General features: G+C 41.5%; 1 protein-coding gene and 1 long non-coding RNA gene across 7 annotated transcripts in view; both read right to left on the reverse strand.

The window, feature by feature from the left end:
- LOC138918649 (uncharacterized) overlaps window positions 1-491 on the reverse strand; it is a 34,661-nt gene extending 34,170 nt beyond the window's left edge. For both annotated transcript variants that reach the window (XR_011428221.1, XR_011428222.1), the window contains exon 1: window positions 389-491. This is a non-coding gene — a long non-coding RNA (uncharacterized lncRNA). The remainder of the gene's footprint in view (window positions 1-388) is intronic.
- Window positions 1-27,901, reverse strand: part of CACNB4 (calcium voltage-gated channel auxiliary subunit beta 4) — a 241,338-nt gene that overhangs the window by 177,347 nt on the left and 36,090 nt on the right. The window lies entirely within an intron of this gene.

The raw sequence follows: 27,901 nt of genomic DNA on the forward strand, positions 1-27,901 counted from the left end.
ATCTCTTCACACCCTCTTCATGCATGTGTGGCACCATCAGTCTCAACATCAGAACCAAATTTTGGATCCTCTCCTCCAGACCGGAGCAACCACTAGACACGGGTCATCTGAGCCAAGACCTAAAGGAAGGGAAAGAATGAGGGAAGAGCAAATGAGGGTGTAGCCCTTAATCTTCTTCAATGGAAATAAGTCAGTTAGGACTGGGAATTCCAGAGATTCCAATGGTGGATGCCAAACCAAAGAGTTACTGATTCGTTGGCTGTTATTATAACCTCCAGACCAGCAAAGGGCACAACTGAGAAAAGCTGCAAAATTTAACAAAATTAAAGCTACCCAAAACATATAAATGGAACATGAACAAGCACTTCACTGTGACCCAGATTCATACCTGCCCTGCGTGAATCAAGACACATTCTCCTGACACCCAACGACGCCTCCTGTTCTCTAACACAGAACGGCCCAAGCCTTATCCCTGTCCTCATTGACTTAACCTGTTCTTCTGTGGCCTACAGGCAAACCACCTGCACCTTTGAATATTTAACCCACATGATTTCCAGATAATGATGCAATCATTTCATCATCATCATGCAATCCATATAACCCTATCATTTCTATTTGTCTTCTTGTGAAAGAAGCAGAAGAGAGTATTATTTTAATTTGTTCTCCTTGGCATCCAACAAAGACTGAGACTAAATGAGCAATCTGTTGGTCAAAAACATTTCACGCGTAACCACGTGGGGAACAGCTTGCAGCGAGCTTTGGGGGAGTCACAGGAAGGGAGAAGTAGATCCTTCCAGTTAGTGCTTAAGATCTAATAAGCAACAGGGAACTCACGCAAAGGATATTGGCAAGAAAAAAGCATATACATAAAAATGTACCAAAAAGGGCTAGGGATGGGAACAAAGGAGAGGTTTGTTCAAGAAGGTTTAATAGAGCAAACAGCTTTAAGGAGAAAAATCCAAGTCGTTTGGGGGAGAATATTCTATCCAAGAAAAACAGATGAAGGCTGAGAAGGTGGACTGTGTTGGTGACGAGGAAGCAAAGGCACACATCATGAGGTGAGTAAAGAGGAAAGCACAGAAAAGGGTGCGCTGAGGAGAGAACCCTCAAACCCAAGTTCAAGATGCTGCATTTTCTTTCAGAGGCAACTCTGAGCACTCTCCCTTCTGAGACGGAGACTGACGTCCAACAAGACCCAGGGGAGACGGCTCATTCGCTGCCCAGCCTCGCATCAGGCGAAGACAAGGAGGGACAAGAAAGCAGGTAGAGCAGGCCCGGACAAGGGCACTGGGGTAGACAACAGGTGTTGCCATGGGGTAACAAGATACTTGACAGATGAAGACATAAGAACATATGGAGAAACTCCTTGTCTGAAAGCACAAGAGGACCAAAAGGAAGGGTGACCAACCATCCTGGCTTCCTGGAACTGTCTTGATTTTAGCATCTAACATCCCTCCCACCCCCTCAGTCCCCAGGACAGTTGGTCGTTCCACAAAGGACACCTCACAAATTATAAATCCGAGCAAGTAATAGATATAATCATCATAATGAGGTAAGGACGGCATAAAAGTCTGAGGGTGAACCAGGATTTAAATTGTACTCAAATGTTACATGTGACATGCAGTTCAGCTTGATAAGAGGATATTCCAGGAACTGGAAACACGGGACACTGAGGATGAGAAAGAGCGTGCAGGCGAGTGACTTGTTATTTCTTTTCCTCCTGACCTTCTGCCATTGACAGATGCTGCTTCTGTACTGTGGACCCCACGGTGGCCTCCTGACCAGGGGCTTTGCCAGACAGCTCAGGTCTCCTCATCCTTAATCCTGGGCTTCCTCCCCTCCCGGTTAGCCCCTCCTGGTGGCTCCTCACCCTCAGGTGGCAGAGTCCAGAGAGCTTCCCAGGCACCAGAAGAGAGTTGGGGCACTCTGGGAAACCCTGAAGGGAGAGAATGGTAGAGGATTGGGCCATAGGCAAAGAAAAGAGGAGAATGCTTTAGTAATCATCCACTTTTGAAAATGGATCCTTCCCTCTGTACGAAAAATCTGTCCTTTCTATCCACGCCCAGCTCTCTAGAAGGTGAACACTGTGAGGACGGACGGTCTTGCACAGCCAGGGGCTTGAAGCATTGCAGCCCCGTGTCTTGCTTTAACTGAGACTCAGCTAGGGAGAGCAAACTCCCTCAGTCATATTCAGGCAAGCGCAGAGCGCAGCACAGCCTTGGTGATTCAAGTGTCTGGATCCCCCAAGGTGGGAAAATGTGGCGAAAAAGGGAAAAGAAAAAAGGAACAGAGGCACACGACCAAGTCTGATTTTTCAGACCTTCTGTTAAAACTGCCCAGCAGATGGTTTCAAAATATAGATCCGGAGACTGTGAGGGCTGGAAGGAATCCTCTTCTCACTAGTCCAGAATCTTTGTTCCACAGACAAGGAGCAGGCCGAGGGAGGGAAAGGACGGACTCAGGCCATGCAGCCAGCAAGGGGCAGAAGCCAGGTCTCCTGGTATCCGTTTAGCATTCTCTCCTTTAAAGCACAATGGAGCAAAGCAGATTTTGCAGCCCACAGAAACCAACAACTGACTTACTGACTTGCAACTCATTTAACCCCTCAACTACTGAAGATGACGCATCTAACTGTGGGAGTCATGACTTTAAGAATGCTGTAATTAATCTCAAATTCCTTAAGGACAGCAAATAAGGACTATGCTTTAACCCTATATCATTGAAAAATTGTAATAAAACTTAATTTTTAATAATAGGGAATTCAAAAACCTAAATGCTTTTTCACTTAATGCATTTCCTCCTGTCAGAGAAGATCTCCATGTACTTTATATCTTTCCACCTTAAAACGTTTTTGGTATTTCTGCTGGAGGATTAATAAGCAGGTTAGATAATAACAGCAAGCACTGATCTCTGGGTTTACTCATTTAATCCTCACAACACTGAAGTAGAGTCACTATTATCCTCTCTACAGATGAGAAAACTGAGGCAGCAAAGTTTGACCAAGGTACCAGCTAGTGGACAGCATCACGATTTGAACACCAGAACTCTGATTCTGGAGCTGTTTCACTACACACTTCTCTAAACCCCATTAAAACAAACTTTAAGGGCCTGGCCTACCTTTTTTGCCATACTGAATTCTTGCCGAATAAACCATCGTTTGGACAAAATCGGTTTAGACATCTTCTAGGCATTTGCCAATTTTTCTTCACTGGAATTGGCCCCATCGTTTCATTTCCCTTGGACAATCAGGGCACTGACTTCTGTATGAGTAAACGCTAGTGTTGCTAAAACAGGCTGCATGATCTTTGTTCACATAAACTGGTAGAAAAATAAATAAATACAATGTCCTTTTTTTTTAATAGTCTCCTCGTATACCCAGACTTAATTTATATATATTCATTTAATCTCTAAGTGGCCTCACGTCTTTTCCTTTTCCACATATCTAACAAGACCATAAACTGCTTGAAGGAAGGATTGTGCCTCCTATTTATTTTGCGTTTGGTCTTCTTCATCCTTCCTTCCTCCCCCTTCCCCACCTCCCTCAATCCCCACAGGACAGTCTACAGTTCAATAAATGCAACAGACCAAAATTGCGGCTACATAAAGCCCTATTACTCCTGCTAAATACAAAGAGGGGTTTTGATCCAAAAAACATTTTAAGGATTGATTCAATGCATTTACTAAATAGTCTAATTGCCACTGCCATTAAGTAAGTGATATCAAGAGACATTCTAAAGTTAAAAACCAATGATCCTACGAAAAAATGTAATCTGACTAATTTTAAAGGAAGAAAAGGCACGGAAGTCTAACTGCATGATGCATTTATTAGGCTGTAAATTGTACTTTTAAACTGATTAATTTCAGGTAAAAAAGAGATAATATTCACTAAATATATTAACATTATGAGATCTTATATCCACTTAGCAGGAAAATATGTTCCTAGTGTTATAAGCAACGTTGTAACTTGTATTTCCTCACTGATGGGTTTATATTAAGCCCCAAAGACAAATCTGTCCAGCTAAAAACATGCTTTTAGCTTTATTTTATTTTTTCCAGGTTAGCAGGCAAAGTCTTCCTAAATGAAAAGTTTGATTAACACCTTGGAAAACGCAGATAATTCTGGAAACACTTTTCACTACGTTGAAAATTAGCAAATTTAAAACTCATAAAGTTGATAAAACTAGTGCTTATTTAAAGAGTTTTAAAATTATTCTCACTTTTTAAATATTATTGAATCAATTAAAATTCATTTATAATCAATAACTGAGTTTGAACGTTTTACAATACTAAAATTTGACACATGCAATAAGTGTGTGTTGACTTGAGCTTTATTATGGAATAGAGCTTTCTGGTTATCTGAAAGTCAGTTAAAAATAGATACATATATAGATATATATTAAGTGCCTCTAAGGAGCTGGCACTGTTGTACAAGCTAGGAATGCAGCAAGAAGACAGAGCCCCTGCCTCCAGGGAGCATGCATTCCAGAGGGGACAAAGCAGGCAATACATGGGTCAACAAACACACAATAATAATTATAATTATATTTGTATAATTGTAATTAACTGTATAATTACAATTATAACAACAATAATTAAAACAGCAAATGCTTACATAGTATTTACCACCTGCCAGGCACCCTGCTGAGCATTCTGCATATATTAACGCATTTAATCCTACAAGGACTATAAAGAAGGTTCTCCTATTATGTGCCCTTCACAGATGCTGCAACTGAGGCACAGAGGTTAATTAGCTACCTCAAGTTCATATAGCTAGTAAGTTATATCCCTCTGCAAGAAATAAAGGGCATTCTGAAACGGAGTGATTTGAGGAGAGTTTCATAAAGGTGTGGGCAGTGTTTAAGGAAACCAAAAAGGGGTAGTGCAGAAGCGCAGGGCACAAACAGAGGGGCCCTTGTCCACCCCCGTGTGAAAGGGGTGAGCTGAGGGAGCAGGTGCAGAAAGCAGAGAGGGTGGTTCTACAGACAGCACTGTTAGCTGGCAGCAGGTGTGTCCTTCCTTAGAGCTGGGCAGGTGCCCCGACTCGGAGAAAGCCCGGGATCCAAGCAGCCCTCAGCTTCCCCTCACCGCACCACCCCCTCAACCCTGCCTCCCTCCATCGGCAGAGCCCAGTGGGAAGCAGAAGCAGAAGCCTGTGGTAAGAAGCCATGGATGAGGACCCTTGGGCACAGAACAGGGTGGAGGAGAGTAGAAACTGGACGTGGAAGGGCAGGAAGAAGACATCCAGCATGTAAGTGGTGGAGCTGAGATGCACCTAAGGGATCTGACGCCAGAGTGTGTGCTTTGAACCGGCATTTAAGGTCATTTCTGGAACTTAAAATACTATGAAGATAGAAAACCAAAAAATGGTTAGCTAGGTTGGTGCGGAAAGGCCCCCCGGCAGAGATCTCACATCTATTAAGGGCTGAGTGAGGAGGAGGGAGCCGGACAAAGACCCGGAGGACACCAGGCCAGGCAGGGCAGAGGCCTAGGTGGGGATGAGCTGGGCTTATCTGAGGCTAGAAAGCAGGCTTACATGGCTGGTTAAATAACCACCAAAGCGAATGGAGGGAAAGGAGGATGAAGAACCATACTGACAATTGTTTTTGCAAAAGGGCAGATTTCCACTTGCTGATGCAAATCAAACTCTTCGATTAAATCCTCCCTTGAGTGTTGTGGACGGACTGCCACCCTTTAAAGTTACTGAAAACAACAGAGAGGGTATTGAGGGGTTGCGCCCAGCATCCTTGCTGAGCAGCTGCAGCCTCTCTTCACAGTTGCCTGGATACCCACGCAGTTCAGGTCTCCTGAGGTCCCTCGGCATGGTCTCCAGTTGCCTCTCTACCACGTGAGGATTCCACCCTATCGGCTCGCACCATGTAGAGTGAGAGGCAGATTCCGTGTGATCTGGGTAAATACCATTTCCAAAAGTAACAGGAACCCAAACCTCCCATCTTTTTATAAACTCTCCTCCACAGACAGTATCTTCTCGAAGGACAGAGGAGCCAAACTTGGAAGAATTTTTTTCTCCTCTATTTAGAAAGTTCTAAATAATGTGACACAACATTTCGCTAGTGGGGGGTGGGAAACAGTGAGGAAGAAGGAAGGCTTTAAGGCAAAAGTCACACGAAATAAAGAGAAAAATGAAAAATGTAAGCTTTTGCCCTTTTGCAAGGACTCCTCTAATTCCTCTGATGTCTCAAATTTCCCTGAATAGAATTATTCACTCCTTCTGTTTTTAGGTAACAGATCTTTCTCTTCCTTATTAACAAGGTGCAGGTAATCAGCAACGTGATGGAAGCAAGAACTTTTTATTGCGCAGCGTGTCTGGGTCACATACTATCTTTAATTCCTGTTTCCTAACACCTGAGGGAAAAAATAAAGTTCAATAGCTCCTTAGGCAGGAAAAAAATGAGCATTTCTCCCTCACTAACAGGCAACTCTTCCAAATAAAACCTGTCAGGCTTAAGAGCAAGAAAGACTCAGAGCAACTTTCTCCTCATTACTGGTCTCCCAACAGGGCTGTTAAATTATCAGAATGCACAGGGTCAGTGCATTTAAGTTTCATTTCAAATTAAAATCCCAACACAAGTCAAGTCTTGCAAAGTAGATCTTAATCCGTCCATGCTGGGCGGCAAAGCTCTGCAGGGGAAGTGGGAGCAGAGACTGGCATTCCAATGGCAACACTTAATGGACTGAATGCCCCAGAAGTCCCCATTAGAGCAGTCACCCAGGGCTCCAGTGAAGGGTGATGACAATGAAGGGACGAGGCCACACTGCAGGGGAATTAAGAGCAAGGACAACACGTATCATGCAAGAAGAGCAAGCCGACCTTACCCGCCTGCTCTGGCCTTCCTTCTTTATTTTAAGCCCTGTTACCACAAAATGGGGACACGGCAGGCAGCTTCCCTAGAAAAAGCCTCCTGTCATGGAAAGTGTCATATAAATGCCAATTCTTACTTGATGCTTTGCATATGAAGTAGGAGGATGTGGCTTTTTTTTGCTCTCCAGGTGTTTGCAGTCTGGCTTTAAAAGACCAAGAGATGGCATCATATATCAAGTTGCTGCTTTCTGCAATGGCGTCCCTCACAAAAGGACCCTTCCAAACACAGCTAGCCTTTGAAGTAAGAAAAGGAAGTTATGGGGAAAAGAGTTGGGCTGGCCTTCTTATTCTCTACTAAGCACTGTGTGGTGCTGCTTCAATGGGACTAACTGGCTTTGACTTCTAACCTAAGTGGGATCAAGGGCTGGGTTGAGGCAGAGGAGCCAATCAAAGGAAGCACTCGGGAAGCTGGGAGTCCTGGCAATGCAGCGCAAAAGCACTGCCAGTGGTTGAGAACTGGTCCCTGTTGTTAAATGAACAAATTTCCAATGTCCTGACCTAATCATAAACTGGCTAGTCTATTGTATAATCCAGTGCCCTCCCAAATCCCAAACCTCTGGGTAGGAGGAGGAAAGTCTGACATTCCAATGAAAGATAAATATCTGACACTGTCTCCATCATATTACAAGCAAGATTCAAATGCCTCATGGGAAGGAAGAACATTTTTAAATGGACTGTTTTATTTTGTATATTTATTCCCTTCTTTGTTCCAAAAATTATTTAAGATGACTTTCAAAAATATTAGAATAAACCTAAAATGGATTAAGGCTGTCCTTGTTAGATAAACCACAAGATTACTTTACCTCAGCTTAATCAACAAAAATTTTCAGTATGGAGATTCCTCAAAAAATTAGAAGTAGAACTACCACATGATCCAGCAATTCCACTTCTGAGTACTTATCTGAAGAAAATGAAAACTCTAACTCAAAAAGATATATGCATCCCCATGTTCACTGCAGCATTATCTACAATAGCCAAGATATGGAAACACGCATCCATCGACAGATGAATGAATAAAGAAAATGTGGTATATATACACAATGGAATATTATTCAACCATAAAAAAGAATGAAATCTTACCATTTGTGACAACATGGATGGACCGTGAGGGCGTTATGCTAAATGAAATAAGGCAGACAGAGAAAGACAAATGCTGTATAATCTCACTTATATGTAGAATCTAAAAAAAAACCCAAACAACGAAAAAACAGGCTCACAGATACAGAAAACAGACTGGTGGTTGCCAGAGGTGGGAGGTGGGGCGGCAGGGGAAATGGGTGGAGGCAGTCAAAAGGTACAAACTTCCAGTTATAAAATAAATAAGTCATGGGGACGTAATGTACAACATGGCGAATGTAGTTAATAATATATACTGCATATTTGCCTAAAAGTTCTCATCACAAGAAAAAAAATCTTCTTAACTATGTATGGTGATGGATGTTAACTAGACTTATTGTGGTGAGCATTTTGCAATACATACAAATTTCAAATCATTATATTGTACACCTGAAATTAATATAATCTTTTATGTCAATTATACCTCAACAAAAAAAGAAATAAAAATTTCCCTCAAGCTTATTCCCTCAAGCATCTGAGTTTAAAACTTCAAAAGTAAACTAAATTTTCCAGAAGATTTTTAAACCCCATTATAACAATGAGAATAAAAATGTTAAATGTGACAGAGGATAGATTTCAGTGAGGCCATCAACCTCTAGAAGCAGCTTTCAGAGCACAGGAAGTGATATTCCCAGGATGCTTGAGACCACTCAGACGATATTCAGAGTATTCCATCTCACTGAGGACTCAATGACCTATGGACCACACCTGCAAAGACATAATGTCAGAGTCCTGGCTGCGCCTTCCACTATAACATAGAACAAGTTGCCTCTGCCACAGCATGAGGTCCCTCCAAAAAGTTTCATTTGACAAATATTAACTGAGTATGCCAGGAACTGCTCTAAGATGCTAAAAAGCAGCTATCATGAACTCTAGCTTCAAAAAGGCATTGAAAGTGGGCAGAATCCCTATTTTGGGTGTTTCTAGCTCAAAACATTTATGATGCTTGAGCCACAAGATGGCGCTCTTAGACCATATTGCACACCTGCTGACCCTGGCACAGTTCATTCTCGGGGGACAAACAGCAGGCTCCCAAGTGCTTACTTAAGGTCTTCTTCCCTGAGGTTTGGTTCTGCTACCTTCTCAGTGAGTCATATGTGAGGATCCTGGTTTGGACAGAAATACTGATAATACCCTGTTCACCCTGTTTGAAGAGTTCTCTAAGACAGAAGTTACAGCAACACTTCCTATACCTAATAAAGCAGTGAGGCTCTCTCCTTTGAGCATGAATCCAAGGAGGTGTTTGTGTGGCATTCTGCATCCCACTGATTTATAAAATGAGTCATCCCAAGAAAAAGAAATCCTGCTTGGGCCCAAACCTCAGTCCTTCCTCAAGAAATACATCTGCGGACATGACAGCGCAATCATGCTGTTCTTGAGTCTGTGTAAACACAAATGCTCCACAAATGCTTACATATCTGACTTCTTGTTTTACACATTTCAAAGCAAAAACAAAAAAGATGCAAGAAATACAGACGAACACGTTTTGAAGTATTGCATGAACAACTCAATGTGACCTCCTGACTCCTGGTGAAGCTACATTGTTCTCCTTCCTGCTTTGACCAAAAGCCCCTAAACCCTCCCAGGTGAGGGCGCAGCGTTTAGGGACGACTCTCTTCTTTTCCTAGAGATGGGATGGAGAGAGAGAAATGCTGCAGGGCAGCCACAGCTTCCCTCTGAGATCTGAAGAGAGGAGGTGCTTTGCCAGATTTTTCTTCTCCCAGTTGGCTGAAAGTCAGCCAGGGCAGCCATCCTGCAGCCAAGACCTCAGCAAGCCTGCAGTACTGCCGCTTGCCCCTCATCCTTGGAACCACCTGCCAAACACGACAGCAGGGAGCTGGCAGCACCCCAACCTGCAGGGAAGATGGAGCCAGGCTTCAGCAGCTGGATGCGAAAGGCAACGACCCCCAAAGAGCCTGTGACAAAAGGCAGGCCCCAGGGAATCTGTTCAATGTTCATGCCTGCAGGCAAAACTGGGGAAGATCAGAGAGGTCCCCAAAGGAATGCATGTCAGGAACCTACTGTGATCCACCATGCTGTGTTTGGGGGCGGGAGGCGGGAGCACGGGTTGCTTTCATAAATCCTGCCCATGGCAAAGTTCCTCAATTCTTTAAAGCATCAAGGATGCTCGCCTGCGATGGGAACACAGAACAAATAGCTTTGTGAGGCAAGAGGGTGGGGAGGTTGTCCTTCTGGGGTTTGCTAGTTCGCATGCCAGAGAAAGCACAAGTTGCTGGGTACAGTGAAACAGCCCTTCTCAGCCCCTTTCCAAGTACTGCTGTCTGCCTTTGGCCTAATGGGCCCAATTCAGACCGCATATCCCCCATCCAGCATCTACTAAAGACAACAGGGGTTTCGCTAATGGCAGGCCAGAAGCTGGAGTGCTGCCTGATTGCAGATAATGAGTGTGCTCAGCAGAGATGATGAGCACTTAGGACTTCCATCTCAGAACCTGAGTCTGACTCAGAGATGTAAGTGTCTAGGTGTGAGGGAGCAGCTGGAGGCACCGGAGAAGAAAGGCTGTCCTTGCCTCAACCCAGCCCTTTACCAACGCAGCCCAGCATCTCCTTCAGCAAATTAACAGCAGAGGGAGAGGCTTCCCTTTCGTCTTGAATCCCTCTCCACAAAAGACGCAGGCAATAAAAGACAGGACTAGCTGCGAACTCAGTCATTTTCAAAGACTCACAGAATGTGAGATCAGGAGGAGGGTGGGAGGGTGCTGCCACACAGATGGGCACGGAGGCCCTGAGAGGTGCTGTGACTTGGCTGAGGTCACACAGCAAGTTAGTGGTGGAGAGGGACAGGAGCCCAGGCCTCTGCCTCCTGGCCCAGGACACTCTCTGGGCAGAAAAGAAACCCACTCTCTTCCCAGGCCTGTATGTCCCCACCCCAAGAGGACATGACGACAGCTCCCAGAGGTGACTCTCACCAGTTCCTCATCCAGAGCTCTGGACCAGTACAGAGGAAAGATCAGAAACTATCCCAGGACTGAGGCCCCCTTGGTTAGTTTTTCTGGGGTAAACAATTTTTTAAAGGTTTAGCTCTATCAGCTAACATTTCCTCGTATTAAAAAAAATCAAGAAACAGCTTTCTGATTTTCTACCTATTCAAACATCTTATTATCCCCCAACGTTGAACCCAAGCCTTTCCTTAACCACCCTTTTTCAGAAAGCCTACACTTTTCCTACTCTGATTACTTGCCAAACAGCACATGGAGCCCTAGAATATTTTTAATTGTTTTCACATAGGTTCTGTCTTACCTTTCCAACTTTACTGTTTGCTCTTTGAGGATAAGAGCATTGTTTCATGCTTCTTTCTATCTCTTAATGTAAACATCTGATTGCTAATTCTGCCCCCTGGCAGGTGTGGGACCAGCGTTGTTCACAGAAATGCAGAGATTCCTCTATGACATTAGACAAGCAGAACAAAGCTCTGAGAAAACCACAAAGTCCTCAGAAACATAGCTGTAGACATGAAGAAAGCACTGAACCTGTACATATATAAAATATCATCCATTTCTCAAAAGATTTTTGAACAAAGAACAGAGAATAAAATGAAGATGTTTATGACAATATGTATCTTGTATACTTTGGGCATAATTTGTTGACAAAGATTAAAACCCTTAATTGTATCAGAGAAACGAATATACTTTATGTTCAAACAGAATATGAATTCTAACTTCACATTCTATTTCTACAAAAACTATACTGGCTAGTAAATGACAGCTCGCTGTTTTCACTGCAGCTAAATGGTTATGTCTCATTTATGGGTTATTCTGAATAAATTAGCTGAGAGATTTTTTTTTAAGTATCAAAAATACCAAGAGGTCTAACCCATATACTAGTTAAAAAGTAAGAGTTTTATACATCTGCTGTATCAGAAAGTTCACATTTCTGCTATCTTATGGTATTTAACTCCTACAAAGAAGTCAATAACACCTAGAATCTTCAAATTTACAAATCCCTATTATCAAATCTGGCTCAGATAAGAACTAAACCAAAGCATATGACGCCATGTTAATCCAAAATCTCATATTTCACTATTTCTTTCAGCTAATTAAATTCAGAAAGAATTTTTTAAGATCAGAGAAATGTTTACATCTTACCTAAAAAGCTGGCCCTTTGTTCATACTCAAGTATGCAAGTTGCCAGTGCCAAATGATGGTAATTAACCCCTACTTGATATTTTCTGTGAAACAAATTGGTATTTTCAAGACAATTTCCTGGCGAGAAAATGTTCACATAAACAAAATTACATTATGATCAAATCCCCATGTTGGTCATCTTGGCAAAGCCCTAAATGCCCACGGCAGTACAGCAATGACTGGGACCCCGATCTCGACCTTTCAGGGTGGAGACCCCGTGACCAGCCAGAATCTGTGAACTCCATGCAAGGATTTCAACCTCAGATAAAGCCCTTCTGGTTTCTCTCAACAAACTCTCGACATTTAATATGATTCTGAGACACTAAGAAAGGCAGATGACTTTCCCCTTTCCCATTAGCTAGTCCCCAAGTATTATTTTTCTCCCCTTTGGAATTTTTCACTGCAGGACACTTTGTGCATCAGTGTCAATTTTGATTAACAAAATTGGTTGTCTGTGTTCTTAGGCTCAAGAATCTGTGTAATAAACCATGAATTGATAAGGCATCTTCCTGTTTTAGGTACATAAACTGAGCACTCAAGGGAAACATTTCTGGAATAAGGGAAAAGACAATCTGTAATGGGGACTATAAATTTCTATTTAAATTTTCCATGGATGATTAAATTCAGTAGAAAAAACAAAACTAATACAACAGTGGGAAGAAATATAGAAAGTAGACAATTGGCCAGGGTAGGGCTGGAGGAACGCTATTGCTGGTTATGAGAAAGTTTACTAAAATCACTACCATGAAAGGTCCGAGTTTTGATAGAAGACTAGGGCATGGAGATTTTTCAGGAAGAAAGAAGAATTGGGGCATATCCATCCACGGCCAAGAGACTCGGAGATTATACCACTGGAAATACTTGCCTTCAGTAATCCTCTGATTTTCTGAAAAAGACTCAATCAAGAAACAGCTTTGGATATGACTTCTCTTTGTTCCTCCAAAACCATCAAAAAGGGAGATATTTTGCAAGTGATTAAAAGATAGTGTTTTGTCCAGCATTTTTGGAAGGAATATTCACCTGGAAGTCAGAAGACCAAATTTGAGCACTAAGTGCTTTTCCCTTATTCCAGAAATGTTTCCCTTGAGTGCTCAGTTTATGTACCTAAAACAGGAAGATGCCTTATCAATTCATGGTTTATTACACAGATTCTTGAGCCTAAGAACACAGACAACAAATTTTGTTAATCCTTTCCTATTAATTTTCTATTAATTCCATCAGAAAGATGAGTAAGTTCTGGGGATCTAATATACAGCATAGTGACTACAATTAACAAGACTATTACACACTTTAAAGTTGTTAAGAGAGTAAACCTTAAATGTTCCCACCACAAACATTTGTAAAAAACAAAATTACAATTATGTGAGGTGATAGGTGTGTTAACAAACCTCATGGTAGAAATCATTTCACAATATATAACGTGTATCAAATGTTAAATATCTATCAGAACACAAACTCCATACAGGGCCTTTGTCTTGCTCGTTCCATCATCACCAGCACTTGGAATAATGCCTAGCTCACAGTAGGTGCTCAATGAATATTAGTTGAATGAGTGAATGAGTAAACTATGTGACCACTCTTCTAGCCAAACCTCACCCTCAATGCAGGGCTGGAATGGACCAACTCCTGCTTCAGAAGCAATACTCTATCTCCCCAACACCCAAAGCCAGGTCAACGACTTTGCAAGGGATAAGCTCCCAGAAGCTCCCAAACTACTTTCTGCTAGGATGGTGAGAAGGCTAGAATGCCTTTTTGGGTGCCCCTACTAACTAATCTGGGGTCACCAGCAAGGTCTCAAGAAGCATCTGTTCCTGCTCCCTTCTAACACTAGGAATGCTGTCCAATTCCCATTCCCTTCCTCCATCTGCTCCCTCCCCAGGCCTTGTTCTCATATGTTTGAGGTTTTCCAGGGCATTGGACTGCATTTCTCAGGCACCTACATGGGGAAAAGGTTGCATCTCCCTGGCCTCTGAGGTTTCCTGAGTGAGTCCTACAGACCAGGGGACTTAATCTTCGAAGTCAGGCTGAGGACCAAGAAGCTAGACTGGCAGTTCATTGACCAAAAACACCAGTTACATTTACTAGATTATTTACTGCTCATATTGCGTGGCCATCTGCCGATGGCAGATAATCATTAGAAGATGATTAAGAGGAAGAAAACTGGTATTTTACGTCTTAGGTTGTCCTTTCTGGCTGAAAGTGTTGTTAATTCTTTTACCTTCACACTTAAAATTAAAACAGTGTGTGTGTGTGTGTGCATATATACATTTATACATACATTCATAAAGACACATACATATACTTCAAATTTTTACATATTTATGAAAAAATATCTAGAACTCACTTATTTATCTTGTTAAATAAATCAACAGAAATTTCTTCATTCTTCAAATATTATTCAATTGAGCAACATCAATTCTTCAAATATTAAACTAAATTGAGAAGGTGCCTCCTTTTCCAGTCTTCATAAATATTTTATTCAATCAGATTTATTTAATTAAAAAACCAATAGCATTATATGGACAAAATCAAAATAAATTACTGATGTAAAATATACTAAATACAAAGCTCGCTCCTGTCTTTGAACCATGGAGAATATCTGTTAAGATTACACTGAAAAAAAATGCACTTCTTTTCAAACAAAATTATTAAAGAGAAACTTCCTATATAAAATCTATCACATAGAATTTAGAAAAGAGATCACTATTGCTCCGGGCCAGGTAGAGAACTTACCAAATAGACCATAATAATCAAAAACATTTCAAAGTCACCTACAAATAAAATCAACTTAAAATGAACACTCCCAACATTTCCTGTCCCATGTCCTTTGCGAGGTCATTTTCTCTGATGGGAATACACCATCCCTCACATCTCCTGCCCTTGGAAAGCCTGGCGGCCACAGAAACTTCATGACCTAGTATCATGGGTCTTTGTCTCCCGTAAGAGACCACGAACAACCCAAGCGTAGTTTTATTCTTTGAAACTCCCAGAGCACCTTGCACACAAAAGTCTCAATAATAAAAGTTTTTTAAATTGAACTGAAGTAAGAGAAAGAAGAGATGGGGAAGAGATGGCAGTGGAGAGAGGGAGAGAGAGACTGGGTGGAAAGAAGGGAGGATATGAAGCAAAGATAGGAAGTGATATTGTTCTGGCTCAGGATTTCAGGCCAGAAAAATCATTTTCCACCTTGTAACTATTCCCAGTGCATATAACTAGATAAATACATTAATATATGTATATATGGATGGATATGGGTAGGTATCATTTGCCAACTTCTTTTCAGTGCTTTAACAAAACAGATGAGGTTTTTAATATGCTTTTTTAAAAAGTATTGAGAGTACACCAGTGTTCAGAGAAGCATTCCACAATAGCCAAAATGTGCAAACAACCCCCTGTCCACCCACAGATGAATGGATAAACAAAATATGGTATACACATACAATGAAATATAGTCATGCCTCGCTTAACAATAGGGATATGTTCTGAGAATTGCGTTGTTAGGCGATTTTGTCGTTGTGCGAACATCATAGAGTGCACTTACACAAACCTAGATGGTAGACCCTACCACGCACCTAGGCTATATGGTACTAATCTTACGGGACGACAGTCATATATGCGGTCTGTTGTTGACCGAAATGTCATAATGCGGTGCATGATTGTATTACTCAGCCTTCAAAAGGAATGAAATTCTGATCTATGTTATAATAAGGATGAACCTTGAAAACATTATGCTAACTGAAATAAGCCAAGCACAAAGGACAAATCCTGTATAACTGCATTGACATGAAGTACCCAGAACAGTGAAATTCACAGAGACAGAAGTAAACAGCGGTCACCAGGGGCTGGAGGGAAGAGGTGATGGGAGTTATTGTTTAACGGGAACAGTTTCAGTTTGGGATGACGAAGGAGTTCTGGAGATGGAGCATGGTGATGGTTGCACAACAACACGAATGTACTCAATGCCACTTTATTGTACACTTAAAAATGGTTAAAATGGTAAACTTTATCACAATAAAAAAAGAAGATAAGGATTGGGAAAGAGGATCCAGTGTGCTGCCTCAAAGATTTAAAAGTAACCTCCTTCCTTCTCCTTCACACATCCCACTGTAAGGACATACCAGTCCCATTAATTCCCCCTCCTGGTTCCAGGAGAGTTAAGATGGCGCCTTATCTAGAACTGTAGACCCCACAGCTCTAAACATAGTGACTTGCAGTTAGCAGGAATGTGTTAAACATTTGCAGTTTCATTGAAAGGGGAGAAAACACAGGTAAAGAACAAGTGAAAGAATTTTTTTTCTTTTTTTGAACAGAGACTGGAATAGAGGGGGTAAAAAGTTCTAATAAATGATCTGGAATGTAGGCAGATTAGAAATCAACAAATCTTGATCTTCAGAGTAAGTGAGGATCAATGAAAGGATGGGAAACTTTTAATTTCAAAATAACTTCTACTATAATAGAGGAAAAAAGAAATCAAGTCATACATAAACAAGATCGACTTGAGTTAGCTTTTTTTTTTCCTGAGGAAGATTAGCCCTGAGCTAACATCTGTCGCCAATCTTCCTCTTTTTGCTGAGGAAGGCTAGCTGTGAGCTAACATCTGTGCCCATCTGCCTCTACTTTATACGTGGGACGCCCACCACAGTATGGCTGGACGAGCAGTGTGTAGGTCCGCACACCGGATCCAAACTGGCGAACCCCAGACCACCAAAGCGGAGCACTCAGACCTAACCACTACAGCACCGGGCCGGCCCCTTGAGTTAGCTTTTTTAATAAAATAGAAAGAGAAATGAGTTATCAGGAAGCAAATGGCAACTATTTTACCTGGAAACTCTGATTACGTAACAGTGTATTTTTATATCCCATGGACTGCTCATCCAGGGAAGACTAGAACATCCCAGAACACAGAGCGCCCATTTTCTCAGAAGTGACCACAGGTAGAGACAACACCAAAAACTCCTTCCTGGAGAAAGAAGTTATGTTAGGAACACAAACACCATGGCTCAACAAGGTAAAAAGAGGTTAAACTATAAAAATGATAAAGCAAACGCCTTTGGCCTAGAGCAATTTTATAGAACAATGGCTAAGATGATTAATTTCCCTCCATAATTTCGTTCCCACAGCTGTGGCTGGTTCCAACTTACTGCGGCGGACAGAACAATCCATTTTGCCCTTTTAAAACCCTGCCTCGCACCCTTCAGTCTCACGCTCACTTTCTTTCCCGTTTAACTCTGCACAACTGGCAGTTAATTCTGTTCAGCGCCACACGTTGACCACCGGAGGCCTACATCTAAGGGAGCCCTTATTTCTGCCTTTTTAAGACGTCACCCTGGGCAGAGGTCTCTGAGGGGAGCGGTTAAGATATGCCTGCTGGGCTGCAGGCTTCTCAAAAGGAGATGAGAATTCTGCCTGCTTCTTGTCAAACCTCAGCTTTTTTAATTAAGTTAATTAACCCAGAAATTCTAGTCAGCTTATCGTCTCAGGAAGCTTACCGAAGCCCCGGGTATCTGGAGTAAACTCTCCCCAGGTGCTTCCACCTAGTTAGGAAAAAGGGTCTTTGTCCTGGGCTGTGGGCACTGAGCTTCTGTTGAGAAGAGATTAGGAGAAGCGGGGTTTCTCAAGCTCTGCACTATTGACATTGTGGGTCTGACACAATGTTGTGGGGGGCTGTGTGAGCACTGTAGGATGTTCAGCAGCATCCCTGGCCTCTACCCACTAGATGCCAGCAACATCCCCTAGGTCTGACAACCAAAAATGTCTCCAGGCACTGCTAAAAGTCTTCGTGGGGGCAAAATTGCCCCAGCTGAGAACCACTCAAATGAGATTCCATAGCGCTGCCCCACATGGTCAGAAATTTCTATCTGAACGCTGCCACCTCCCCACTAGGGAAGAAGCTGCTGGAGCTGGCTGGCACTAGCACTTCACTGGGCGATCTTTTCTCCACCCTCCCCTTTGCCAATGAGGAATCTGACGAGCAGGGGGACAGCTCTCTGCAGAGAAGGATGGGCCCACCGGATCTGAGCAGTGCCCATGGGATAGGAGCTCTGCACTCTAGCCCAGCTTTGCAACCTGCTAGTTATCTGACCTTGGATAAGTCATTTAATTTTTCTGGATTTCTTTTTCCCTAGCTGTGAAGTGAAAGAGCCAAATCTTTTAGACGTTCTCTAAGGTCACTTCTAGATCTAAAATACTACCATTTTAGGGGCCAAGTGCTTGGGGGAGGGTACAAAAAAAGGAGTAGGAAGAAGACAGAGGCAGAGGAACCAAGAAAACAATGGAATACTCTCAGGTGACTGCATGGTGTGCAAATACAGGGTATGAACTAGGTTTTTAAGAAAAGCCAGGGAGGCGCAGGGCCAGCAACGATCAAATGCAATTTCTAGGACATAAAGGAGGAAGATTAATGAGAAGTAGCTTTTTATATTTTTCAGCATTCTCTGCATCTTTACACATCCTAACTTGCTCTGTTCATACCTTGATCCCACTCTCCCCTCCATCTGCATTCTCTTTCCCTCTGATCCTACAGCCTATCTGTCCTTCTTTCTCCCTGTTCTGTACTCAGATCCCTTCATTTCTTTTCATTCCTATGATGATTCTTTCTCTGTGGTTCTCTTGCTTGCTCTCACTCTCCCTTTCCCTCCCTGCTTCCTTCCTCTCCACTCCCTCCCTCTTTCTCTCTCTCTCCCTCTCTCTCCCTGACCTTCTTCATCATAAGAAGGAAGTAGGTTACCAGCCACAGCCCTAGATTCCATCTCCTCAAAAGGTTCAGATCTATAGAGAGAAAGTCAAACTGTCCTGAAGGATGAAGCTTCCACACGCTAAGTTCCTGCTTTATCATATGAATGGCAAACAGGGAACCATTTTATTCCTTTTATAGGACTCAAGTTATGTCTATGTTTGCAAATGACCATCATTAACCTCAGGTAAGGAACTCCTAGTGAAGGCCAAATGTGTCAACTTCTTTGCAAGGCAACTGTGTCTGAAACAACCGAGTCACGATATAGAGGTGGGGTGCCCAAAGGTCTTAATTCGGCCTGCAGAACCTCAGTACAAGCCTGCCTGTCCTGTGTGGATGCATCCCCACCAAGCTGGCACTGCTCGAGGATGTAGCAAGTTGGACGAGGGCCACAGGTGCCGTGATGAAATACAGCTCATCACAGCTGAGCCAGGAAAATGACTTTTCACAGCAGCTCTGTGCTGAGCCTGCTGCCCGGCGTTTAGACACCACGAAAGAAGGTTTCAGGGCTCTCCCACACTCAGTTGCGACCCTCACTTCCCCCTCAAATCGTATCCCACGCTGACTGGTCATAAATATTATCACTTGTTATTTATCAAGAGAACACAGCCTCTAAAGGAGGGTTTTTCAAAATGCTGGACGATGAGAGGAGGAAGACAAATCACAAACTAGATGGACTCTAAATGAGCCAAATCAGCACAAATGGAAGAGGAACAAAACCTCTAATCAGCCACAATCAAATAAAAAGAGACTTCCTGGAGAGTAACAGCCAGATGGGAAGTTAATATAGTTCAGACCATTAACATTCCACCAATGCTCACTGCTTTTTTAACAAGCAAATGGGGCCAGGTGTAGCACAGCGAGGAAAGAAAAATACAGGCACGTCCACTTTTTCTAAGAAACCACACAGAATGACGAAATGTAAAGATGAGTGACTGCTGAAGAAGTTTGCCTAACAGGGGCCAGCCCGGTGGCGCAGTGGTTAAGTGCACCTGTTCCGCTTTGGCGGCCTGGGGTTTGCCGGTTTGGATCCCGGGTGTGGACATGGCACGGCTTGGCAAAAGCCATGCTGTGGTAGGTGTCCCACATATAAAGTAGAGGAAGATGGGTATAAAGTAGAGGAAGATGGGTATAAAGTAGAGGAAGATGGGCACGGATGTTAGCTCAGGGCCAATCTTCCTCAGCAAAAAGAGGAGGATTGGCAGCAGTTAGCTCAGGGCTAATCTTCCTCAAAAAAAAAAAAAAGGTTGCCTAATAAAGTTCTTTTCTTTGGCCATCCCCCATCCCTACTCAGCAGCCCAGCTTTCCCTCTGGCTTTCTACTATTAACTTCTTTCTTCCTTTTTTTTTTTGGACAAGCTTTACTGAGAGAGAATTCACATACCATTCAAGTCACCCATTGAAAGGGTACAATTCAATGGTTTTAGTCCAATCACAGAGTTGTGCAACCACCACCACAATTTCAGAATATTTCCATCACCCCAAAAAGAAACCGTGTTCCTTTCAGCAGCCATTCCCCAAACTCCTCACCCCTTTTCTCCCTGAGCAACCACTAATCCCCTTTCTGTCCTGTTGATTTGCCTATCCTGGATTTTTCATATAAATGGAATCATATAATAGGTGCAGTTTTTCTGTCTGGCTTCTTTCACTTACCATAATGTTTTCAAGGTTAATTCATACCATAGCATGTATCAGTACTTAACTCCTTTTTATTGCTGAATAATATTCCATCATATAGAAATACCACATTTTGTTTATCCATTCATCAGTGGACATATGGGTTGTTTCCAATTTTTAGTGATTATAACACTGCAATAAACATTCTTGTGTAGATTTTTATGTAGCCATTTTATGTGGACATATCTGGGTATATACCTAGGAATGGAATTGCTAGGTTATAAGGTAACTATGTTTAGCTTTTGAAGAACTACCAAACAATTTTCCGAGGTGGCTGGACCATTTTACTTTCCTACCAGCATTCTCCACATTACATTATTCTGCACATCACCTTCTCCACATTCTTGCCAAAAATGATCTTTTTGATTATAGCCATCCTAGGGGGTGTAAAATGGTACCTCATTGTGATTTTGATTTGCGTTTCCCTGATGACTAACAATGTCAAGTACCTTTTCTTCTGATTATTAGCCACAGATATATTTTCTTTGGAGAAATGTCTATTCAAATTCTTTGCCTATTTTTTAATTGGGTTGCCTTTTTATTATTGAGTTGTAAGAGTTATTTATGTATTCCAGACACAAGTCCCTTTCAGATATATGATTTGCAAATACTTTCTCCCATTCTGTGGGTTGTCTTCTCATTTTCTTGACAGCGCCCCTTGAAGTACAAAAGCTTTTCATTTTGATGAAGTCCAAATTATTTTTCTTTGGGTACTTGTGCTTTGATATCATATCTTACGATCAACTTCTTTTAAAAACAAGTTTTTTCAGCTTGTGCTTCTCAGTCTCAGGCATTGATTCTCTTCCATCTTAGCAGCAGGGCGTCTCCTTGCCTGACTCAAATCTGCAGACACTGCCGACCACACAGCCCACAGGTGATGCAAGACACGAACGGAGCTTCACACCCCGCTGAGTCCTGCTGCTCTCTGATTATGACTATGATTACTATTAAACACTCACATGTCTATATACAGCTTTTAAGCATCTGGAGGCCTCCAGAATTATTAATTAATACTTAAAATAGCTGTGAAGGATAGGAAAGAAGGTGATCCCCTCCCCCCAGTCCTGAGATAAGAAGACAATTATGAAGTTGTTACAAAAACAACTCTCTTCAGAACTCTAACCTCTGAAATTCTCTAACTTTGACTAGAAGAAAGAAGGAAATGGAAATTGGGCAAAGTGTGACAACGAGAAGTCAACACACACAGCACGGTGGGGCACCTGAAACTTAACATTCTTATATCATCACTCACCCTCACCACCACCCCCTTCGACCACCCACCACACCACAGCCAGAGCGATCTTATTCAAAAATCTGGTTAGATCAATTGGCTCACCAATGCATGCAACATTTTTCAGAAATCAGAAATTTTCAGAACTCAGAAATTTCAGGTCCCCAAATGCTTCTCCAGCTCATTTGCTACAATTATCTCTCATGCTTCTCACACTCAAGCCTTATCAATCTCTCTCAGTTTACCAAAACCACTGGACCCCTAAAATTCCCTTTGCTCTCGAGTGTACTTTCCTTCTCCATAGAGCAGACTCCTATTCATGCATGAAGAGCCAGACAGTGTTGCCTCCCTGAGGAAGTCTTCCCAACTTCGCTAGGCAATTAATAGATTCTACCTTTGTGATATCCTCCACAGAGCAGACTCCTAATCATGCGTGAAGACCCAGACAGTGTTGCCTCCCTGGGGAAGTCCTCCCAACTTCAACAGGCAATTAATAGATTCTCCCTTTGTGATATCCTCAACATTTTCTTCATAGTTCTCTTACTATTATAACCCAGATGGCAACTGGACTCACCCTGCCCTTTATGCTCTAGTTACCATTGGCTTGCACCACAATTCCACCCTGTGGAAAATTCAATAACCATCTAAGATTTCTGCAATTCCTAGAGGATGAAGGGAGAATGCTGTTCCATCCTTGTAGATACTGACATCCCTGACTTTCTACCTCTGCTGAGTTCTTGTTCTCTGCTCCATGTCTTATAGCTATTCTTGCTTCCACAAACATGGACCTCAACTCCTTATGCTGATTTCCATTGAAAACTGTGGTAAGTGGCCCCCAAACATGGTCTCTGACAATCCCCACCTCCTAGTATTTCTGATCTTGTACAATTCCCTTCCCATGAGTAACTTGCTTCTAATCAATAGAATCTGGCAACATTGAGGGAGGTTACTTTTGTGATCAGATGACAAACACAATGAATTCTGTCTTGCTAGCAGACTCCCCTTCATTGACTGGAGAGGCCCATGTGGCAAGGAACTGAGAGTGGTCTCTGTTCAACCGTCAGCAAAGCACTGAGACCCTCAGTCCAACAGACGTTAAGGAACTGAATCCTGTCCACCATCCACGTAAACGAGCTTAGAAGCAAATCCTTCCCCACACAAGTCTTCAGATGAGACCCCAACCCCAGCTAACACCTTGATTACAACCTTGTGACTGCACGGGAAGCAGAGGCCACAGCTAAGCCACGCTCAGATTCTTGACCCACAGAAACTATGAGATAACAAATGTGTTGTTTATGTGACAATAGATAACATACCAAAACCTAACAAATAAACAATCAGCCCCATTCACTTGGGATTTCTGCATATACAGAAGCCTTTATTCATGGTTTAGGAGACAGAGAGAGTTTACATCACAGAAATCTTAAAAACATAAAGCTGAATATTGGACATTTATTGCAAGACTCCTTTAGCCACTCCATTGTGTTATCCAGCCTCTCTCTCTCCTCTCCCTCCTCTTCCATGACATCTTTTATCTCAGGCTAAAAACTCAAATATATATATATAGATATAGATAAATAAATATTTAGAGAGAGACAGACACAGACACAGAGACAGACACTCAGAGAGAGAGATTGATTTTGAAATAATCTGAACTTTGATAGGTCCTAACAAGGTACGCTGACAATGCACCATCCTTCTCCCTAATCTCTGTCTAGGACAGGCAGTGGGCAGAGGGACTTTTAGTCCCTCCAAGGACATAGTATAATAGTATAGTATAATAAATATAATGCAACCTATCATGAGGTCTTATAATTATTTGTTTACATGTCTGTCTCCATGACTAGACTAAGTTTTTTAAGAAAAGTGACAATTTTATTCATCTTTATATCCCCAGTGCACGGTACAAAGTTGATTAAACAAGACTCAGTAAATGTTTGCTGAATGTGTTTTCATTATATACCATTACAGTAAAAGATCTACATTTAAAATTAACTATGAATGCATTATTAATGCACAGGAGAACCACTGTGTTGGGCTACAGTAAAACTATAATAAAGTCCTCAGATATTTCAAATAACTGTAACTCATTTAAATAGGTTCAAGGAAAACTATTGCTCTGATAAATCCAATAGTATAGCATTCTGTGAGGCTCAAAATGTATTAATTAAATACTCTTATAAAAAGCCTATGTTCTACACTGCTAGATAGTCTATAACTCATGGTGGGAGTAGAGCAGTCCCTGCTTACCCACCGTTTCACCTTCTACAGTTTTAGTTACCCATGATCAACAGTGGTCCAAAAATATTAAATGGAACATTCCAGAAATAAACAATTCATAAATTTTAAATTAGACGCTGTTCTTTGTAACATGATGAAATCTCACACCAAACCGGCTCCATCTTGGCCAAGATGTCAATCTTTCCTTTGTCCGGTGGATCCGCACTGTATATGCTAGCCGCCACTAGTCACTTAGTAGTCATGTCAGTTATCAAATCAATTGTCACAGGATCATAGTGTTTGTGTTCAAATAACCCTTATTTTACTTAATAATGGCCCCAAAGTGTAAGAGTAATGATGCTGGCAATTTGGATATACCAAAGAGAAGCCGTAAAGTGCTTCTTTTAAGTGAAAAGGTGAAAGTTCTCAACTTAAGGAAAGAAAAAATCATATGCTGAGGTTGCTACCATCTATGGTAACTCTTATTACAGAATATTGTTATAATTATTCTATTTTATCATTAGTTATTTTTGTTAATCTCTTACTGTGCCTAATTTATAAATTAAACTTTATCACAGGTATGTACGTACAGGAAATCATGTAATACATCTAGGGTTCGGTACTATCTGCCATTTCAGGCGTCCACGGGGGGTCTTGGTACATTTCCTTTGCAGATAACGGGGGACTACTGTATGTTAGATTTTCAGCTTAGAAAACAACTGCTCCGAAATTCCAGTTCTAAGAATTTGTCATAAGAGAATAAAACATAAGCACTATTTTTAAAAGAAAAAAGTTGGGAACGCAAATATCCAGCATGAGGGGCAAGTTAAGAAAATCGTGGTTTATCCACACATTGGATTAAAAGCGATGAACTAGATCTTATTTATTGACTGAGAAAGATGTCTACGGTATAGTCTTATATGACAAGAGCAAGTAAAAAAACACGTGTTTATTAAAAAGGTATTTCCCTATATCTCTGTATACATATGCATAGAAAAATGTGGAAGGACATACACCAAAATGCTAATAGATGGCAGTTACCACATTATAGGTGATCTTCATACTTTTCTCTATTTCTCAGATGCCTTGCAATGACCATGTAGTTCTTTTTAATCAAAAATATTTAATACTGCTTAAAAATAGAAGAATTAATTAGTATTATCCTAATTTAGCAAACATGGACTATCAATTGAACATTTACTAAATTAATATTCTAGAATGTAAAAGCTCCTAACATAATGTATCACATTTTCATTTTAAAAGCAACTTTAAATAAGTAGACTCATTCAGGCCTCCAAAACTCTGTGAAGTAGAAAGAGCTTATTAAGTACATTTTACATATATTAAATGACTTGTTCAAGTCATTTAAAAAGCCAGATGTAGAGGCTATGGTTTCTGCCTCCCAAAGCAGGGACGAGAAACGACATGAACGGTTCTAGATGTAGCTGGTCATCTCAAACAGCAAAATAAAGAATGATCACAAAAATAATGATTAAGATTGTTTTGTGGATATTTTGATATCCTGAGTAATTCTTTTTCAGCAAATACTGAAGACTACTGGATCAATTCGTTTTCCATGTTGTGTTATTTGGAAAAATTTCCGAAAATTTCGGTTAACTATTCTTTTCATTGGTCCTACAAATAAGCACAGGCCAATATGTGGAACTCCTAATGCATCAACACAGGTAGAAAGAAAAAATCAGGCAGAGAGTTTAAGAAAAACAGTATTCAGGCAGCTGAGATGCTGTGAACAGCACAGAAGATTCCCATGCCCCCAGGAGAGGTCTTGAAAACACTGTGGAGTTGAGACCAATACTTTATTGACCACTGTGTTAAGCCATTTTATTTTAGTTTTGATCCAGTCCCTTTATGTCTGTGTCAGTTGTATAGAGGAGTTTCCCTTAAACACCACAAGAAAGAAATACTCATTAAAAACATCATTTCTGACAAATACATGCATTCCTAAAGCAAGGAAAGGTGGTACACACCCAGACTGGGCATGAAATTTACACAGTAAGACCCCTGTGCCTAAGCCAGACTGGAAATGAGGTGAAATCAAGCATCTCCTCATCTCTGAACAGTGAAGGAGGCTCGTCGGGGAGCACTGAGCTTGGAGCAGCATGGCAGACAGACTGCAGGCATATGGCAGAGGATACCGGGAAGAGAGGGTAGTTCCTTAAAGTCTGCTTTTGCTCAGACCTGCGTAATGACAAATTAAGAAGGAAACAGAGCAGAAGGCAGGATGTGAGGTGTGAACTGCGTGCAATTTTAGACAGAAAGGCTGGCACTTCTCTGAAATTAGCATATCTGCTTTGGGACAAGGAAGTGTCCCCTTGGACTCAGATCAGCATTAGGGTGAGGACCAGCCAGCCACGCAGGGGAGGATCAGCAGATGAGCTGAGAAGCGTCCCAATGGACCAGGACAGAGACAATGCCCATGGCTGCTCCACACTAAGGAATTCACTAATCCCTTAGTGAGAAGGGATTGGATTTAACATCAAACACACCAGAAAGCTACTGGGAACTCATTGCACACATATTTATGATTAGTTAACTGTTCAGTAAACTGTATATAGATCATTCCACATTGTGAATTTAATTATTCTCAACCAGTTTGGATATTGTCAAATAGTTACAAACCTCTTCATAATCATTATCAAATACCTAATTAAAGGAATTGGTAAATTAAAGATAATATAACAGCCAACACTTACTACATGCTAAACAACGTTATTAGATGGTTATTTTACATCTATTCATTTATTATTATCTCCATTCATAGACAAGGAAACTGAGGCAGGACGTGGTTAAGTAACATGCCCACGGTCCCGGTTAGGAAATGGCAGAGCCAGAATCTGAACCTAGGCAATCTCGCTCTAGAGAATGTGCTATAATAAACCATACTATATACCACGCCAACTCCAACCAGCACACATAATCTGGATTCTGGGGCTTGGAGTGAACAAAGCACTCCTAACAGAACAAGGCTTGAATAGGTTTTCTGCACATTATATAATTTCAAGAAACTTTGGTTAACATTAACCATTGGCAAAATTTAGACCAAAGGAAACAACTTAAATTCCACAGAAGACACACAGAGCATGACTGAGTGAAGCACGCTGTGTGGAAGACAATGGGAAGGGGAGGATGGGAGCTAGTGAGGACCAAGAGAGCAAACACCTATCCAGAGGAGCACCTCCACACAACTGTCTCCCTAGAAGAATGCAGAACTAGTTTTGGCAGTTCTCATATTTTCTTTAAGAAAAGTTGAAAAGTCAGATTCTTGTGCAAAATCTCCCCAATTTTCAAGTCTTGGCACTTACTCAAAATTATTTTTCTTTGAACGATGAAGCAAACAAAACCTGTCTGCAAACAGAGGCTGCCACCTGTTCTGGATTCACTGCGGTTCTCAGCAGACAATGCAACAATGGCCTTCTGAGAATGGCAGAGTACTAGAACTAGAAGTTCCGAAATGTCAAGAAGACAGTCTTCAATATATAACTATACACAGACGTTGGTTTTGGTCTGCTTATGTCTAACGGCAAGCATAGGAATCCAAACATCTCTCAAGGTTAAGCTTTGTTGTAGTATAAGAATGTAGCAAAGGACAACTGTGTCAAGGGTCTCCAGAGTGGACCTCAGGCGCCCCACGTCGTACACAAGAACATCCACTAGGGTGCAGGAAGGAAATCCTTGAATTTCTCTTTCTATTTGTTTTTAAAATTTCATTTTTTGTATATGCATCATAATGTTCATAACATACTTTAAAGTAGTATATACATATATTCTTCAAATAATACATACACATGAAAAAGAAAACAGACTTCTTCATAAGAATTGGCTATAATAGTTACTCCAACACTGGTATCAAGATATACTCAGGCAAAGAAACGAGACCATA

This window comes from Equus caballus, chromosome 18 (assembly GCF_041296265.1).
Source record: "Equus caballus isolate H_3958 breed thoroughbred chromosome 18, TB-T2T, whole genome shotgun sequence".
NCBI classification, from domain to species: Eukaryota; Metazoa; Chordata; class Mammalia; order Perissodactyla; family Equidae; genus Equus; species Equus caballus.